Source organism: Anomaloglossus baeobatrachus, chromosome 12 (genome assembly GCF_048569485.1).
Source record: "Anomaloglossus baeobatrachus isolate aAnoBae1 chromosome 12, aAnoBae1.hap1, whole genome shotgun sequence".
NCBI lineage: Eukaryota > Metazoa > Chordata > Amphibia > Anura > Aromobatidae > Anomaloglossus > Anomaloglossus baeobatrachus.
In genome coordinates, this window is record NC_134364.1 from 77,227,525 (window position 1) to 77,236,223 (window position 8,699).

Below are 8,699 nucleotides of genomic sequence, written 5' to 3' on the forward strand. Positions count from 1 at the left end.
TTTCACTGGTTGCACTGGATTACACTTACACTGTGTGCAGAATTATTAGGCAAATGAGTATTTTGATCACATGATACTTTTTATACATGTTGTCCTACTCCAAGCTGTATAGGTTTGAGAGCCAACTACCAATTAAGTAAATCAGGTGATGTGCATCTCTGTAATGAGGAGGGGTGTGGTGTAATGACATCAACACCCTATATAAGGGGTGCTTAATTATTAGGCAACCTCCTTTTGTTTGGCAAAATGGGTCAGAAGAGAGATTTGACGAGCTCTGAAAAGTCCAAAATTGTGAGCTGTCTTGCAGAGGGATGCAGCAGCCTTGAAATTGCCCAACTTTTCAAGCACGATCACCGAACAATCAAGCATTTCATGGCAAATAGCCAACAGCGTCGCAAAAAGCGTGTTGGCCAAAAAAAGCGCAAAATAACTGCCCACGAATTGAGGAAAATCAAGCGTGAAACTGCCAAGATACCATTTGCCACCAGTTTGGCCATATTTCAGAGCTGCAACGTTACTGGAGTATCAAAAAGCACAAGGTGTGCCATACTCAGGGACATGGCCAAGGTAAGGAAGGCTGAAAAACCACCACCTCTGAACAAGAAACATAAGATAAAACGTCAAGACTGGATCAAGAAATATCTTAAGACTGATTTTTCAAAGGTTTTATGGACTGATGAAATGAGAGTGACTCTTGATGGGCCAGATGGATGGGCCAGAGGCTGGATCAGTAAAGGGCAGAGAGCTCCACTCCGACTCAGACGCCAGCAAGGTGGAGGTGGGCACTGGTATGGGCTGGTATCATCAAAGATGAACTTGTGGGACCTTTTCGGGATGAAGATGGAGTGAAGCTCAGCTCCCAGACCTACTGCCAGTTTCTGGAAGACAACTTCTTCAAGCAGTGGTACAGGAAGAAGTCGGTATCGTTCAAGAAAACATGATTTTAATGCAGGACAATGCTCCATCACATGCATCCAACTACTCCACAGCGTGGCTGCCCAGTAAAGGTCTAAAAGATGAAAAAATAATGACATGGCCCCCTTGTTCACCTGATCTGAACCCCATAGAGAACCTGTGGTCCCTCATAAAATGTGAGATCTACAGGAAGGGAAAACAGTACACCTCTTGGAACAGTGTCTGGGAGATGGTGGTGGCTGCTGCACGCAATATTCATCGTAAACAGATCAAGCAACTGATAGACTCTATGGATGGTCGGCTGTTGAGTGTCATCATAAAGAAAGGTGGCTATATTGGTCACTAATTTTTTGGGTTTTGTTTTTGCATGTCAGAAATGTTTATTTCTAAATTTTGTGCAGTAATATTGGTTTACCTGGTGAAAATAAACAAGTGAGATGGAAATATATTTGGTTTTTATTAAGTTGTCTAATAATGCTGCACAGTAATAGTTACCTGCACAAACAGATATCCTCCTAAGATAGCCAAATCTAATAAACACCCCACTCTAACTTCCAAAAATATTACCTTTGATATTTATGAGTCTTTTGGGTTGATTGAGAATATAGCTGTTGATCAATAATAAAAAAATCCTCTAAAATACAACTTGCCTAATAATTCTGCACATGGTGTAAGATGCAGTTTTTCTCCCAAAAAGTTTGGGAGAAAAATGAAGGGTGCGTCTTATATGCTGAATGTAGCTTACTTGGGCTTGGTTGGGAATGGTCACAGGATGCAGGGGCAATGCTGCGGGCTGTGCACTGCGGGCGGTGTGGCAGGGGCCATACTGAAAATGTCGGCACTGCGGGCTTCAAATAATGGTGCCCGGAGTCGGCGCTTGCGCAGATGGAGCTCTCGGCTCAGGATCTCATCTGCCCATGCACCACCTCTGGCCCATCGATCTCCCAGCAGTGGCCTTAAGAAAAATGGCGCCCAGAGGTGGCGTGAGCGCAGTTGAGATCTCGGCTTGTCATTGAGCCGATAGCTCAATCTGCACACATGCCTTCTCAGGGCACCATTTTTTTAAAGCTCGCACCACCAACAGTTTCTGGATGTTCCTGTCTCACAGTGCCCGCAGAGTGCATTTGGGACACCCACCTCCTGTGACCCTGCTCCACCACTTCAGCTGCCACTCCCCCAGGTGAGACACCACCGGATTATAAGACGGACCGCTAATTTTTGGTGGGGTGAATCTTATAATCCGTAGCATCTTATAAAACATAAAATACGGTGCTTCTTACAAGGTTTTAAGTTCTTGTCCGTTATGGTACAGCTGTGATCAGTGTCTGTTGGAGTCAGAGGTAGTCTAGTATCCCCTCCCGTGTGTTGATGAGTTTTTTTGTTGTATAAGCAGCAGGTCAAAAATCCATGGAGATATATAACAATAGAATGATTGTGAGCAATAATTAACTGAACGAGTGGTAAAGAAGCTATGATGACTTACATGAGTCTTCATAAGAAGAGGTTTTCATGATAGCTTTAATGATAATATTTCTGATTTTCAGTATTGTCTGATGCAATTGTCTGATGTGTTGTAGCGCAGCTCCCCGAGGAAGGACACGGGTTTTATGGGTAAGTGATTTGGGCTTCTCATTGTTCCCCTTATATTGCCCGTATTTGGGCTGGAGACTGTGGTGCATTATTTATAGCATCACCCATATTATGTCATCTGAGGTCTTTTCTGATATGGGTTCCTGACTTACCCTCCATGGTGTGTTTCGGATTGCTGACAATTGAGTGGATGTGCCTTTTTGACTGCTTCATATAAGCAATCAAAGCATTAACTATTTGATGTCTTTTTTGGTGCAACCCCTTATATCTTTATATATATATTACCATCCTGTCGGCACCCCTATTCACAGCATATGTGTGGGTTTTTGTCAGGCTTATTATCATTACTCTCCCCTGCTATTTATCTATTTAGGCCTTATGAGATAATTAATATTGCTCCACTATCCCATTCCCTGACTGCTTGGTGTGTTTTGGTATCGGATTTTTTCCGGCATTACCTGATCTTTATTGTATTGTCAGTACGTAAATTGACTTTTTCCTCTTATGGTTGTAAATTTCCATTAATAAAGATTTTTTGTGGTTATTATAAGAGGCTTTCTACTCCTTGTGATTATTTGGCCATGCTTTGGCCTCACTAGTTGACTCCTATTTTTCTCTGGTTTGTAAATTGTGCATCATGGAGTCTAGTGATCTTGGATAAATTAATCATGATAGGTTCCAGTGTCCCATCTTGTATTTTATGTGATCAGTGTCTGTTGGAGTCGGAGGTAGTCTAGTATCCCCTCCCGTGTGTTGATGAGTTTTTTTGTTGTATAAGCAGCAGGTCAAAAATCCATGGAGATATATAACAATAGAATGATTGTGAGCAATAATTAACTGAACGAGTGGTAAAGAAGCTATGATGACTTACATGAGTCTTCATAAGAAGAGGTTTTCATGATAGCTTTAATGATAATATTTCTGATTTTCAGTATTGTCTGATGCAATCATGGAAATCTTTGATATGTATGGTTCAATTTACTTACATGGATTATCTTGCACGACTCTCTCAATCCACTTCTATGAGAATTCTTGAAACTTAAGTAAGCTGCATTTACAACAAAAGATTATCGCGCATGTGCAATGTTAAGAACACTCATTTGCGATCATCCTTCAGTGTGAACAGGCTGCCAACTAACCGAAGAATGAGCAAAACACTCGTTGATCAGGTGAAATGATCTTTTGTGCAACACAAAAGATCGTTTTTAGTGCATAGACCAAAAATCAAGATTCGTGCTGCCAAGAACATAGGGACTCTATCTGCACTGAACCATCAACTACAAATGGTTCAGTGTGAATAGTTTACCGCAGTCTGCCTGTGAAAATAGGCTACCAAACAACTCCAGATTTGTAAAATACTCACCAATCAGTAGTCATTTGGTAGTGCCATCAGTTGGTCCGTGTAAACAAGACAAAAAAAAAACACAGGTGATTTTATTCTTCGGTAGCAGGTTCCTAATTGCCCATAAACTTGGAGGTTTGTAAACCAGAGAGCGGCTTCAGTTTAGTGTAGGTTCCCAGTAACGAGATATGCTGTGATGTGGCTACTGGGCAGATATATAAATGGCCATTTTTGTATGCTAAACATCTCAGTTTCTCCTCGATTTCCTTAAGCAGTAATGCATATCTATATTCTTGCATTAATTGTTTGCATGTTTAGCATTTCAGAGTACAACAGTTTTTTTTGTTATATGTCATGTTCAGTTTTGCACCTGTTCAGACAGCATTTTGGGAGTGTCGTCAGTTTTTTGGTCTACATTATGGAGTCATGCCCTCTGAGTGTGAACCCCTCCCCCATTAGACACAGATGATTTTATTCTCTAGTAGCAGGTTCCTACATACACATGGAGGTTTGTAACCCAGAGAGGCTTCAGTTCAGTGTAGGTTTCCAGTAACGCGATATGCCTTGACGTGGCTACTGGGCAGCTATTTAGCATATAAAAATGGCCATTAATATATCTCAATTTTTCCTAGATTTCCTTAAGCAGTAATGCATATCAATATTCTTGCAGTCATTGTTTGCATGTTTTAGCATTGCAGAGTGCAACTGTCTTTTTTTGTTAGTCCGTGTAAACAGATGCATCTTAGAAGTTAATGTGCATGGGCAACGACATCTTCAGGCACAGTTGGTCACCAGTCAGAATGTTGGGGATGGGTGCATGTCAAAGAATATAAGCCCGCAAAGGCAAGGTACCAGTCTGTCATTGTTAATTTGTTTGCTGCAACCTACTGTATATTTGTATTTTGTCTTTATATAGCCCCTTATGTTGTACAGCACCAAGGAATCAATGGAACTATATAAATAAATAATAATAATGTGACAATCGATTTATATGCAGACTAGAAGAAAAGTGTTAAGGTCAAAGCCTTCATGATTATTACAAGTGTAAAGGCTGCTTTACACGCAGCGACATTACTAGCGATGTCGCTGGAGAAAGCACCCGCCCCCGTCGTTTGTGCGTCATGGGCAAATCGCTGCCCGTGACGCACAACATCGTTAGGACCCGTCACACGGACTTACCTGCCTAGCGATGTCGCTGTGGCCGGCGAACCGCCTCCTTTCTAAGGGGGCGGTTTGTTCGGCGTCACAGCGGCGTCACTAAGTGGCCGCCCAATAGAAGCGGAGGGGCGGAGATGAGCGGGCGGAACATCCCGCCCACCTCCTTCCTTCCTCATTGTGGGCGGCTGCAGGTATGATTTTGTTCCTCATTCCTGCGGTTTCACACATAGCGATGTGTGCTGCCGCAGGAACGACGAACAACCTGCGTCCTCAACAACCAACGATTTTTTGAAAATGAACGACGTTTCAACGATGGGCGATTTGGTATTTTCCATCATTAACGGCCATTCGTTGGTGTCACACGCAACGACGTCGCTAATGATGCCGGATGTGCGTCACGGAATCCGTGACCCCGGCGATATATCGTTAGATACGTCGTTGCGTGTAACGGGGCTTTAAGGCTCTGTTCACACTGATTCAGAATTTTTGATGCTACGAAAAACACAGCATCCAGTACTATTATTACTGTCAAAATGAAGGAAACCTTGACGGCACACATGTGATGCCTTTTATCAGGTTAATAACGCAAAGCAGAATTCATTGCAGCGAATGGTGTAGACCCCTTTTGTAGGGAGGGAGGCTCCATAGTGAGCTGAAATGACGCAATGGGAGACTAAGCACGGATTGTTAGGTCTTTCTTTTCTCTTTTCTGCTAATGTGGTTCATAGGACACTATTGGTACCCCATGGAAGGAATGCAAATGTGAACATAGCCTTTGGCCTCCGGTAAGCTACACTGCACAACATAACTTCAAATGTACTAATCGTTCAGATTAACCTGTTATGGTACTGCCGCCATGTGGATATAATTTAGTTTTTAGATTAACCTCACTTGAATTTCACTATTCATTTAATTTTCAAGGTGAGATTTGTTAGTTGGTTCTGGTTAACTTGTGAAATCTTGAAAGCTGAAAATTTTGCAAGTGTAGCAAGATCCTTTAAAAAAGTTGAAGTTAGGTCGTTAACCCCCAGTTCCCCTGCTGGCTGCGTGATTCTTACCCTACCCTGGTTCCTGTGTTCTCGGGAGGAGTATCAAGAATCAGAGATGTGGTTTTGCGTTCGGGCTACTGTATAAACCTATGGCCTCCCATTGGGGAACAGAAAGACAGAACCGGGGCACTGGTTCCAATATTTACAATTTTGTAGTTTTATAGATTCTCTGACTATGGGATCTGAAATATAAGAAGGACTGACCTCCTTTGAATGACAATGTATATCACATGAATTAGCAGCCCATGCTGTGTCTGTGATATATGACTTGGTGGTGTCTCTAGGAACAGGAGAGAGTCTACCTAACTATATTGTACATTGGCACAGGGAACTGGGTCAGGTCTTCCCCCGGGATCAGTGGTTGCGATCGCTCATACGTTCAAACTATCAATCTCATGCAGGGTGCAGGAATTAGATTTTGAAATACTATCCAGATAGGACACCCATAAAACTACATAGGATCTACCCAGAGGTCTTAGACATTTGTTGGAGGTTGCAATCATCATCCGGTTCAATGCTTCACATCTGGTGGACCTTCCCTGGAATTCATACATTATGGGAGGATATTTTCATCTTAAAGAACCACCTACTTTACACCAAAGTGGTGCCCTCTCCCGAGATTGCCCTAATATCAATGTTCCCAGGATTGATTTCCAAGGTGAGGAAAGACCTTTTATCTTACCTTGTGATATCAATATGCCACATTATACCTAGGCATTGGAGATCCTCATATACCCTTGGGAAGGTGGACTGGGTGGGGGCGATGGACGTACTGCAGCGCCTAGAGGAATTGAGGGCATTTCATGACAAGACGGCATGTTTCGCTACTTGGTATCCATGGCTACAATTTAATGAATCACGGAAACTTCCGATCTAGCTGACTCAGGGTAACCTTGTTCCTTGAGGTTATTCATGGACCTTAGGTAAAGATTTGATGCAATGTGACGTACTAGTTCCTGTCTCCACCTCTTCCTTCACACCTCTGTCTCCTTTCGCACGTCTACGTGTTATGTTATTCTTCACTTTCCCCCTATATCCTTCTCCTGGAATCCTTGATTATTAGGGACACTTGCGCACCATATAAATACCTTTGCTTTTTTTGTTCTCTTCTACTCCTAATAAGCACCTATTAAAAAAATATATTATAAAGTGCAAGTGGTTGATATATCTGGTTGAGGCTATATACATTGACAAGACTATGGGATATTGTTAAGCCGATTATAACAAGATTTGGAAATATGCCTATACCTCATATCTCTTCTTTTCTAACACACCTCTCTGGAAGAAGGTAGCTAAGAATTTACTATTGGTATAATAATTTTGTTGTGGAAATATATTTAATGTTCTTACTTGCACACATTTATGTTTTCTTGTACTGATGAAATAATAAGAAAGATATATTGAACATAGAAAAGCTGAAGTTATTTTGCAAATCAAAAGTCACAATATTTTCTAATATTTTCTACAATGATTGGGTGTTCAATAGTTTCTTTGAAATACTTACTATATTAAGAACTTCTTATTTCTGTAAATTGAGATATACTACATTTTTCAAAAATAAAACGATATGTGATAACCAAGGTAACAATCTGTAATGTCTGTAAATAACTTATTGAGAGGGATTAATGACTTCGCCCCTTTTATTTAATTATGATGCCTTGTTTTCCTGTAAGCTCATACGTATGCTTTAATTATGACCTTTCCTGGGACAAAGGGATCCTTGGTCAATTGGCATGTGAGCTTTACAAACGTTGGCCATTTGCAAACACCATTTATGTAGGATGGAGAACAAAAATTCCAAAATCGGGCAGAATTTCCTGAGCAAAAGAGATCATAATTCTATATAAAATTAGATTTTTGTCATACGACAGATCTTATATACTCAAGAACTACTTCGAAACCCAATCTGTGTCACCAGCGCTCGTCACTAAATTGTGACACTTGTAGAGAGCAAAGACGTAAACAAAATGTCAGCCTTCATCCGTAATCTGTTCTTCAGTGTCAAGGGATGCTCTTCTTTCAGAAATATCATTAAACATTCATGAGTTCCTCTTCGTTAAGACATATCTGATGTTATGCTTCCTACAGAATATTTACAATTGGTGGACAATGCTTAATTCATAAGTAACGGTGTGAGAAACAGTGCCGGAATACATAGAAACCGGAGTAGGTAAACTGTTGTCTAAAATTTACGTGTAGTAATAGAAAAAAGAAGAGGATATTAACTGTGATTGCTACAAGAGCCAGCACTGTCCCATACGGTTACATGTGAACCATTTCAAGAACCATCAAATTGTTTGTCCGTAGTGTTTTGTCATAAAATTGTGGTCACCCCTTTCATAAACTGCACTCAATCTGACAGTGGGCTCAAACTTAGCACCCAAATTACTTAAATTTACCAATTTTAATGCTTTCACACTGTTTATTTTTGTTTTCAAGTAGAAAAATATTTCTCATACATTCAAAGTGGTACACAAAAGAAAATGAGTGGGATAACTTTTTGTTTTTTTCTGTTTTTCTTCATTGTTTTTCGCTCGTATTTTCCGATAGCACCATATCGATACATTCTTAACGTAAACATCCTGAGCACTTTCTTAGAAAGCGAGACCAGAATATATTCATTTTCATATATTTTAAATATATAT

General features: G+C 40.8%; 1 pseudogene; it reads left to right on the forward strand.

Moving 5' to 3' along the window:
• LOC142257559 (uncharacterized) overlaps positions 1–8,699 on the forward strand; it is a 49,646-nt pseudogene that overhangs the window by 33,405 nt on the left and 7,542 nt on the right.